The following is an 8,947-nucleotide window of genomic DNA, read 5'->3' on the forward strand; positions in this document are numbered from 1 at the left end:
TAAACTATGCTATTGGCCTTCAATTTAATGCTTGCTAAGACTTTCGTTTTTATCATTTGGCAATTGTTCTTGTGCAACGCTTTTCTTTTTTTTCTTTCTTTCAACAATGGCTTTCTTCTTGCTTCTCTTCCATAAAGGCCAGATTGGTGGAGTGCATAACTAATAGTTGTCCTGTGTACAGATATTCCCACCTGACTCCTCCAGAGTTACATCTTGGCTGCTTCTCTGATTAATTCTCTCCTTGCCCGGCCTGTCAGTTTAGATGGATGGCCATGTCTTGGTAGGTTTGCAGTTGTGCCATACTCTTTACATTTTCAGATAATGGACTGAACAGTGCTCTGTGAGATGTTCAAAGCTTGGGATATTTTTTATAATCTAACCCTGCTTTAAACTTTTCCACAACTTTATCCCTGATACCTGTCTGGTGTGTTCCTTGGCCTTCATGATGCTGTTTGTTATCTAAGGTTCTCCAACAAATCTCTGAGGGCTTCACAGAACAGCTATATTTATACTGAGATTAAATTACACACAGATGGACTCTATTTACTATTTAGGTAACTTCTGAAAGCAATTGGTTCAACTAGATTTTAGTTACGGGTATCAGAGTAAAGGGGGCTGAAACAAAATGCGCTCCACACTTGTCAGATATTTATTTGTACAAAATTTGGAAAACCATTAATCATTTTCCTTCCACCTCACAATTATGTGCCACTTTGTGTTGGTCTATTACATAAAATCCCAATAAAATACATTAATGTTTTTGGTTGTAACATGACAAAATGTTGAAAATTTCAAGGGGTATGAATACTTTTTCAAGGTGTGTAGCACAAGGCATCAAATTATGTGGGAGCAATATGTGGGAGCTGTTTGATGCCCCGATAGAAGTCCACCTCGGACGAAACGCGTAGGGCCATTTTTTTCTGCTCCCCATATTGCTGTTAGAATTTTGTGATCACTATTATTTTTACATATTTTTTATTACCTTTTGTTGTTGCAATTCTCTCAAATTGCTAGCATTTTATGCAAATAAAAAAGCCATAATATTTATTTGACCTACACCATTGGGAGCTCGTTTTTTATGTTTTTCATGACATCTGCTCCATGAATGTTTTGATCATTCTGAGAAACATATCAATATTTGACCTCCTCGCCACCCCAATTCTGGCCTCCAAGAGTTTCCAGACGACATACATCGATCGATGATGGTGGAGGATTCCCTGTGACCTGCTCTCCAAGTGGCTTCTTGTTCCATGCCTGTTTGACCTGGTGTCGCTGACACACAGGTCCATCAACTCTGGTAAGAGTATTTAATCATACTTACCTTCGTGGATGCCATTACTCTCTGAAGTATAGTTTTCTGTCATTTCCCCTTGTTTGTGGTTGACTTTGGATTCATGGTGGCTTTATTATCCCTCTAGATGGGCTTCTAGTGGACTTATTTATATTGAATATATCACTGGTTTATTTCACATTTATTAGCGCTACATTTTTTTTCCTTTTGTCGCATGAATGTTTGTCACATTCGTATGTAGCTGCTTTTTTTATATTTTTTTCACGTTTTTATAGCGCAGTCATTTTTTTATCTTTTATCAAATTATGTTAAAAAACATATCCTTCTAGAGATTTATATGGCTCACTTGTATATTATCAATACTTCAGAACTATATCAAATAAATATATGGTTAATTGGTTATATATTGTATTGTTCACTGTGGGTGACCACCCAACCAAAATATATTGCCATGGGGAAGTCGATCAAACAAATGGTTGTTGCAACATTGGTAATCACACTATATTGGAAAAATGGACTTGTCTTAAATCTGCTTTAATCATACGTGATCGCTATCATGTGTACTGTTTCCCCTTGGATAGATTGTATTAAATCCTCCGTAACATATCCTACAGGGACTGCATATATGTTTCTTCTCTGTGTATATCATACTTTGAGGCTGTGCTTGGCGATAAAGATCAGTAATTCCATCAACTGTAGTCAAGAGGAGGTAAGCCGGGGTATCCAATTTATAGGAGTGGGGAATATCCCCATATTATTGTGTTTCACATTGCCTCCCTCACACAGTTATATGTAATGCAAAGCCCCAATCACAAATATGTGGTATTTCTGATCCAGGGGAGTTTTAGTCTCCATGCACACAGGGAGTTTTTATATTTGCTTTTACCAGCGTCAAGGGTTTTGTTTTTGTAGCTTAAAAACGCCTCTCCGTGTTATTCTATGGCCTTTTGCACACACAGGCTTTTAGGAGCTGTAAGTGGCATAGGTGTTTTCAAGCTGTAAACAAACCAGACCAACATTACAGCTGTAAAAAAACATCTGAAGCTGATAAAATTAATGGTTTCCTATGAGAGCTGTCTTAACTGAGCCGACTTTCAGCCCATCGATTTGAATGGAAGTCGCATCCAAGGCGGATCATGATGATCTGACTTGTGGTGCGACTTGTGTTCTGATGATTTGTAGGGGAACCCCACGGCAAAATTTAAAAAACAAATGGAGCGGGGTCCCCTCCAAGAACCCCCCCCATGTTGAGGGAGTGTGGCCTGGTATGGTCCAGGGGGCAGCTCGCTCATACCCCCTTTCCTGACCTGCCCGGGCTGCATGCTTGGAAAAGTGCCTGGTATGGATCTTGGGGGGGACCCCCACGCCATTTTTCTTTAGCTTTGGCATGGGGTTTACCTTCAAGATCCTCAGAGCAGAAGTCGCACCACAAGTTAGATCATCATGATCAGACTTGGATGTGACTTCTATTCAGATGAATGAGCTGAAAGTTGTATCAGTAGACAGCTCTCCCTATGGAACCATTGATTTTGAAAAGAGGCAGAGAAACGCTGCTAAAAGCTAGCACGGCTAAACGTGCATTAACGCCAATGCAAAAAAGCTACTAAAAGTGCATTTTTACAGCAGCTTTTTCCTGGCATTAGTAGTGGCTTTCCAGCTTGTTTTTTCTAACACCCTGTGTGCATGGGGACTTAGTCTCAAATTTGATAGTTTTACTAGTCCATATCCCTCGTGTCCTGAAGGAGGAGGAGGAGCTGGACCTACTATCACAGTAAGAAATGGCAATGAGGCAGGGAAATATCATCATAATGGGGGACTTCAATTATCCCAATTATTGGCTGGGCGAAGAGGACAGCTCACTCATTAAAGGCCCATCATTTCATGAATGTCTTACAGGACAACTTCATGTCCCAATTGGTGGATTCCCCAACTAGAAAGAATGTCCTGTTAGATCTATTAATTACAAACAATCCAAGTCTGATCTCAGATGTGGCAATACGGGACAACTTGGGATCCAGCGATCATAGGATGATCATATTTAGTGTAAATTATAGAAAAATTAGGCATGAGGGTAACACAAAAAGACTACATTTCAAACAAGCACATTTTTCTTAACTGTTGTCATTACTACATGACATCAATTGGAACCAAGTCCTAGAAACATTGAACACAGAATAAAAATGGGAATGCTTTAGGGACATATTAAACAAAGGTATCAAAAAATGCATTCCAATGGGCAATAAATATAGAAGAGCGAAGGTTAAACCTGGGTGGTTAAGCCGTAATGTGAAAAGCCGCATTAAAGAGAAAAATTGTCAGTACTAGAATCCCTTTAGGACCCAGCACAACTCACCTGACACAGCCTGTGTCTGGGAAACAACAGTGATTGGCCAGCTCACGTTTAAATCACCTGTATCAGCATTCAGTCAGTGCTCGTGTTAGAGTTCACTCGTGTTTGATCCAGCTGATATTTGCTCTGTGACTTTCGTGTTTGACCCGGCTTGTTTGACCCTCCTTACTTGCTTCTGATTCTGTACCGTTTGGATTCTGATCTACCTGTGTATGACCCAGCTTGCCTAGACTACGCTTTGCCTGATTCTACTAGTAACCTCATCTGCAGCAGTGAACTACAAGGTCCAGCAATCATCTATCCTCATCTACAGCAGTGAATTACAAGGTCCAGCAATCATCTATCCTCACCTACAGCAGTGAACTACAAGGTCCAGCAATCATCTACCTTCGTCTGCAGCGGTGTACTACAAGTCCCAGCTGACCTGCTCTGCTTAGACCTGCTCATGGTATGTGCTTTGAACTCTTTGTATAATCAGCACACCTGAACTGTTACTTGTTATCTGCACCTAGCCTGACATTAACACGAGCCAATACATAAAGGGAAACCTATCATGAATCCTGAACAGGCTCAGTTGTTTACACAAGAACTTTGCCGTTTATCACATCAAGTTCAGGAAATGGCCACAGAGCTCACCAAGGTGCAATCTCCTTCTACTACCACCATTACTAAAACTCCATCTGAACCAAAAATTCCTTTGCCCGACCGGTTTTCTGGTGACCGTAAAGCGTTTTGCAACTTTAAAAACAGCTGCAAATTATATTTCAAGTTGAGGCCATCCTCGTCTGGCCCTGAAACTCAGAGGGTTCAAATCATTATCTCTCTACTACAGGGTGACCCCCAGGCTTGGGCCTTTAACCTGGAACCTAACCATCCAGCCTTACTAACAGTAGATGCCTTCTTTGAAGCCCTTGGGTTGCTATATGATGATCCAGATCGTGCTGCTACTGCAGAATCGACCCTGCGTAACTTAAAACAAGGAACTACCACAGCTGAAATGTATTGCTCAGAGTTTCGCAGGTGGGCCCCGGAATCTGGCTGGAATGATGCAGCTCTCCGCAGCCAGTTTAGAATTGGCCTTTCAGATGCTATTAAAGACGCTCTGGTCAACTTCTCCTACCCAGCCTCACTGGAGGAGGCTATGTGTCTAGCTATTAGAATTGACCGCCGCCAGCGAGAGAGAAGGCAAGAACAAACAATGGCTGTGGCAAACTATATACCTTCTTTACCACCTGATTATTCCGTCTCCAGTGCCAAATCTGAGGAAGAACCTATGCAGTTAGGCTCCACCCGGTTATCTGCCCAGGAACACAAACGCAGGCGTAATATGGGACTCTGCTTATACTGTGGCCTCAAGGGTCATATGCTCCGTTCGTGCCCTACACGTCCGGGAAACGCCAGGACCTAGGTGATTGCGGGGAGGTCACCTTAGGTCTACTCTCATCTCCCCAGGGGGACAATCGTATACTTTTACCCGCTGTCATTCACTTTGGGACAGGAGCTCATGAACTGCTAGCCTTGGTGGATTCTGGAGCAGCTGAGAATTTTATTGATAAAACTCTGATCACCTCTTTGTCCCTGGAAACTCATGCTCTAGATTGTCCAGTCCACCTGATCTCCGTGGATAATCGGCCTCTCTCACAAGACCTAGTGCTCGAATCCACCAACCCTTTCCAGTTACAATTAGGGCCTTTGCATTGGGAGAAGATTTCTTGTCTTGTCATTGACTCTCCATCCACTCCTTTGATCCTAGGCCTTCCTTGGCTTCAGAAGCACAATCCTGTAATTGACTGGCCAACAGGAGATATTCTGGCTTGGTCCAATCAGTGTAAAAAGAGCTGCATCCAACACCTTGTTCGACTTGATACCTGTCAAGTGGGAATAGAACAGATTCCACTTAAGGACTTTCGGGATGTGTTTTCTAAAGGAATTGCTGATACTTTACCTCCTCATCGCAGTTATGATTGTCCCATTGACCTCTTGCCTGACACTACACCTCCTCGAGGGAGAGTCTTTCCACTGTCTGAACCAGAGAATCTTGCTTTGCAAGAATACATCCAGGAAAACCTAGCTAAGGGTTTCATCCGTCCCTCCACTTCTCCCGCAGGAGCAGGATGCTTCTTTGTCCCGAAGAAGGATGGAGGACTGCGACTTTGTGTTGATTACAGAGGTCTAAATAAAATAACCGTTCCCAATCGGTATCCTCTCCCTCTCATCACAGAGTTGTTCTCTCAAATCCAGGGAGCCAAAATCTTCTCCAAACTGGATTTAAGGGGAGCCTATAATCTGGTGCGAATCCGTGCAGGCGATGAATGGAAGATGGCCTTTAACACCAAGGATGGTCATTACGAATGTCTTGTCATGCCTTTCGGCCTCAGGAATGCACCAGCCGTCTTTCAGAACTTCATGAATGACATTTTCCGTGACATGATGGGTCGCTTCATGCTTGTTTATTTAGACGTTATTTTGATTTACTCTCCCAATCTTGAAACACATCAGAAGCATGTCTGCTCGGTATTAGCCCGACTAAAGACTCACTCCCTTTTTGTAAAGCCTGAAAAATGTCTTTTCAATGTTAAACAAGTACCTTTCCTGGGTTACCTAATTTATGACACAGGCCTCACCATGGACCCAGCCAAGGTTCAAGCCATTTTAGACTGGGCACCACCTTCAGACCTGAAGGCAGTTCAACGCTTCCTGGGCTTTGCAAATTTCTATCGAAAATTCATTAAGAACTTTGCCACCATTGCACATCCCATCACCTCTCTCACCAGGAAGACTCCTAGTACATTTAAATGGACTACTGAAGCCCAGGCAGCCTTCACCCAGTTAAAGAAAGCCTTTACCTCTGCACCAATTCTACACCATCCTGTTCCTGAGCTACCTTTTATTGTAGAGGTAGATGCATCTGAAGTAGGAGTGGGGGCGCTTTTGTCACAAAAAGATCCTGTAAGCGCTGCCATCCACCCTTGTGCCTTCTTGTCCCGTAAATATTCCCCAGCAGAGCGCAATTACGATATAGGCAACAGAGAACTTTTAGCCATAAAGCTAGCTTTAGAGGAGTGGAGACATTGGCTGGAGGGAGCTCGCTATCCATTCATAGTTCTGACTGACCACAAAAACCTTGAATATATCCGTTCTGCTAAAAGACTGAACTCGCGTCAAGCCAGGTGGTCATTGTTCTTCTCCAGATTTGACTTTACAATTTCTTATTTACCAGGTCCAAAAAACATTAAAGCCGATTCCTTGTCTCGCAGCTTTTATCAGAGTCTCCTCCTCCGCTTCCTCCTCAACCCATTATTTCTGAGGATAGGATTTTGGCTTTTACCCAGACTGACATCTCTGAGGCCTTGTTACCAGCACAGGCTGAAGCCCCTCCCTCCACTCCCTCTGGTATGCTCTTTGTGCCCCTGGCTCTTCGTTTGCAGGTATTGCAACAAGTACATGCATCAAAACCTGCAGCACATCCAGGGTTTAGAAAAACTTTTGAGATTGTCTCTCGCAACCTCTGGTGGCCATCTCTTAGGCAGGATGTGTTAGCCTTCGTCCAGGCCTGTGAAGTTTGCGCCAGAAGCAAAAGCAGTACCTCTAAGCCCCCTGGTCTCCTTCGTCCTCTACCAATACCTACCTGTCCCTGGACCCATTTATCTATGGACTTTATCACAGACTTGCCTCTGTCCCAGGGATGTTCCACGATCTGGGTGGTGGTAGACAGGTTCAGTAAGATGGCCCACTTTGTTCCGCTTCCGAAGCTTCCATCTGCTAAAGAACTGGCATCTTTATTCATTAAGCACATTTTCAGGCTCCATGGGGCACCAGTTAACATTGTCTCTGACCGTGGCTCTCAGTTTATAGCCCAGTTTTGGAAGGCCCTTTGCTCTCAGCTGGGGATTAAATTATCATATTCTTCAGCATATCATCCTGAGACTAATGGCCAAACAGAAAGGACTAATCAGACTCTAGAGAAGATGGTACGTTGTCTGATGGCCAAAGATGAGGTGGAGTGGGTCAACATCCTTCCATGGGCAAAGTTTGCCTTTAATAATTGTGCCAGCACATCTACAGGGACCTCTCCTTTCTTTTGTGTTTACGGGTTGCATCCTCGTGTGTGCTCCTTTGATCTTCCGCCCTCTGATGTTCCAGATGCCAACACCACGATTGAACATTTCTCCAAAATCTGGTCCGATGTAAATCATGCTATTTCCCGCTCTGTGCAGGCTTTTAAGAAAACTGCTGACAAGAAGCGCTCAAAGGCACCAGAATATAAAGTTGGTGACAAAGTGCGGTTATCATCTCGGAATCTGTCCCTGCATGTTCCATCTAAAAAGCTTGGCCCAAAATTCATCGGGCCTTATGAAATCTCGGAGATTGTTAATCCTGTGTCCTACAGATTAAAACTGCCCCCATCCATGCGCATTCCAAATGTCTTTCATGTTTCATTGTTGAAACTTGTTCATTCCAGCCTCCTAGTAAATGAACCTGTGGATGTGTTGGACAGTCAAGAATATGAAGTGGCATTTATTCTTGATTCCAGACGAGTGCGCAATTCCTTACAATATCTTGTTCATTGGAAAGGGTTCGGCCCAGAGGATCGATCTTGGGTACCAGCTCGTGATCTTCATGCTGATCGACTTAAGAAGAAGTTCCATCTCCGTTATCCAAGTAAGCCTGGGGGTGCAGGAGCAATCCCTCGAGAAAGGGGGGGTACTGTCAGTACTAGAATCCCTTTAGGACCCAGCACAACTCACCTGACACAGCCTGTGTCTGGGAAACAACAGTGATTGGCCAGCTCACGTTTAAATCACCTGTATCAGCATTCAGTCAGTGCTCGTGTTAGAGTTCACTCGTGTTTGATCCAGCTGATATTTGCTCTGTGACTTTCGTGTTTGACCCGGCTTGTTTGACCCTCCTTACTTGCTTCTGATTCTGTACCGTTTGGATTCTGATCTACCTGTGTATGACCCAGCTTGCCTAGACTACGCTTTGCCTGATTCTACTAGTACCCTCATCTGCAGCAGTGAACTACAAGGTCCAGCAATCATCTATCCTCATCTACAGCAGTGAACTACAAGGTCCAGCAATCATCTATCCTCACCTACAGCAGTGAACTACAAGGTCCAGCAATCATCTACCTTCGTCTGCAGCGGTGTACTACAAGTCCCAGCTGACCTGCTCTGCTTAGACCTGCTCATGGTATGTGCTTTGAACTCTTTGTATAATCAGCACACCTGAACTGTTACTTGTTATCTGCACCTAGCCTGACAAAAATATGGCCTTTAAAAAAGATAAAGGGGATGGGTCATCAT

This window comes from Lithobates pipiens, unplaced genomic scaffold (assembly GCF_037356315.1).
Source record: "Lithobates pipiens isolate NorthernLeopardFrog02 unplaced genomic scaffold, aLitPip1_a1.2 Scaffold_1, whole genome shotgun sequence".
Taxonomy (NCBI): domain Eukaryota; kingdom Metazoa; phylum Chordata; class Amphibia; order Anura; family Ranidae; genus Lithobates; species Lithobates pipiens.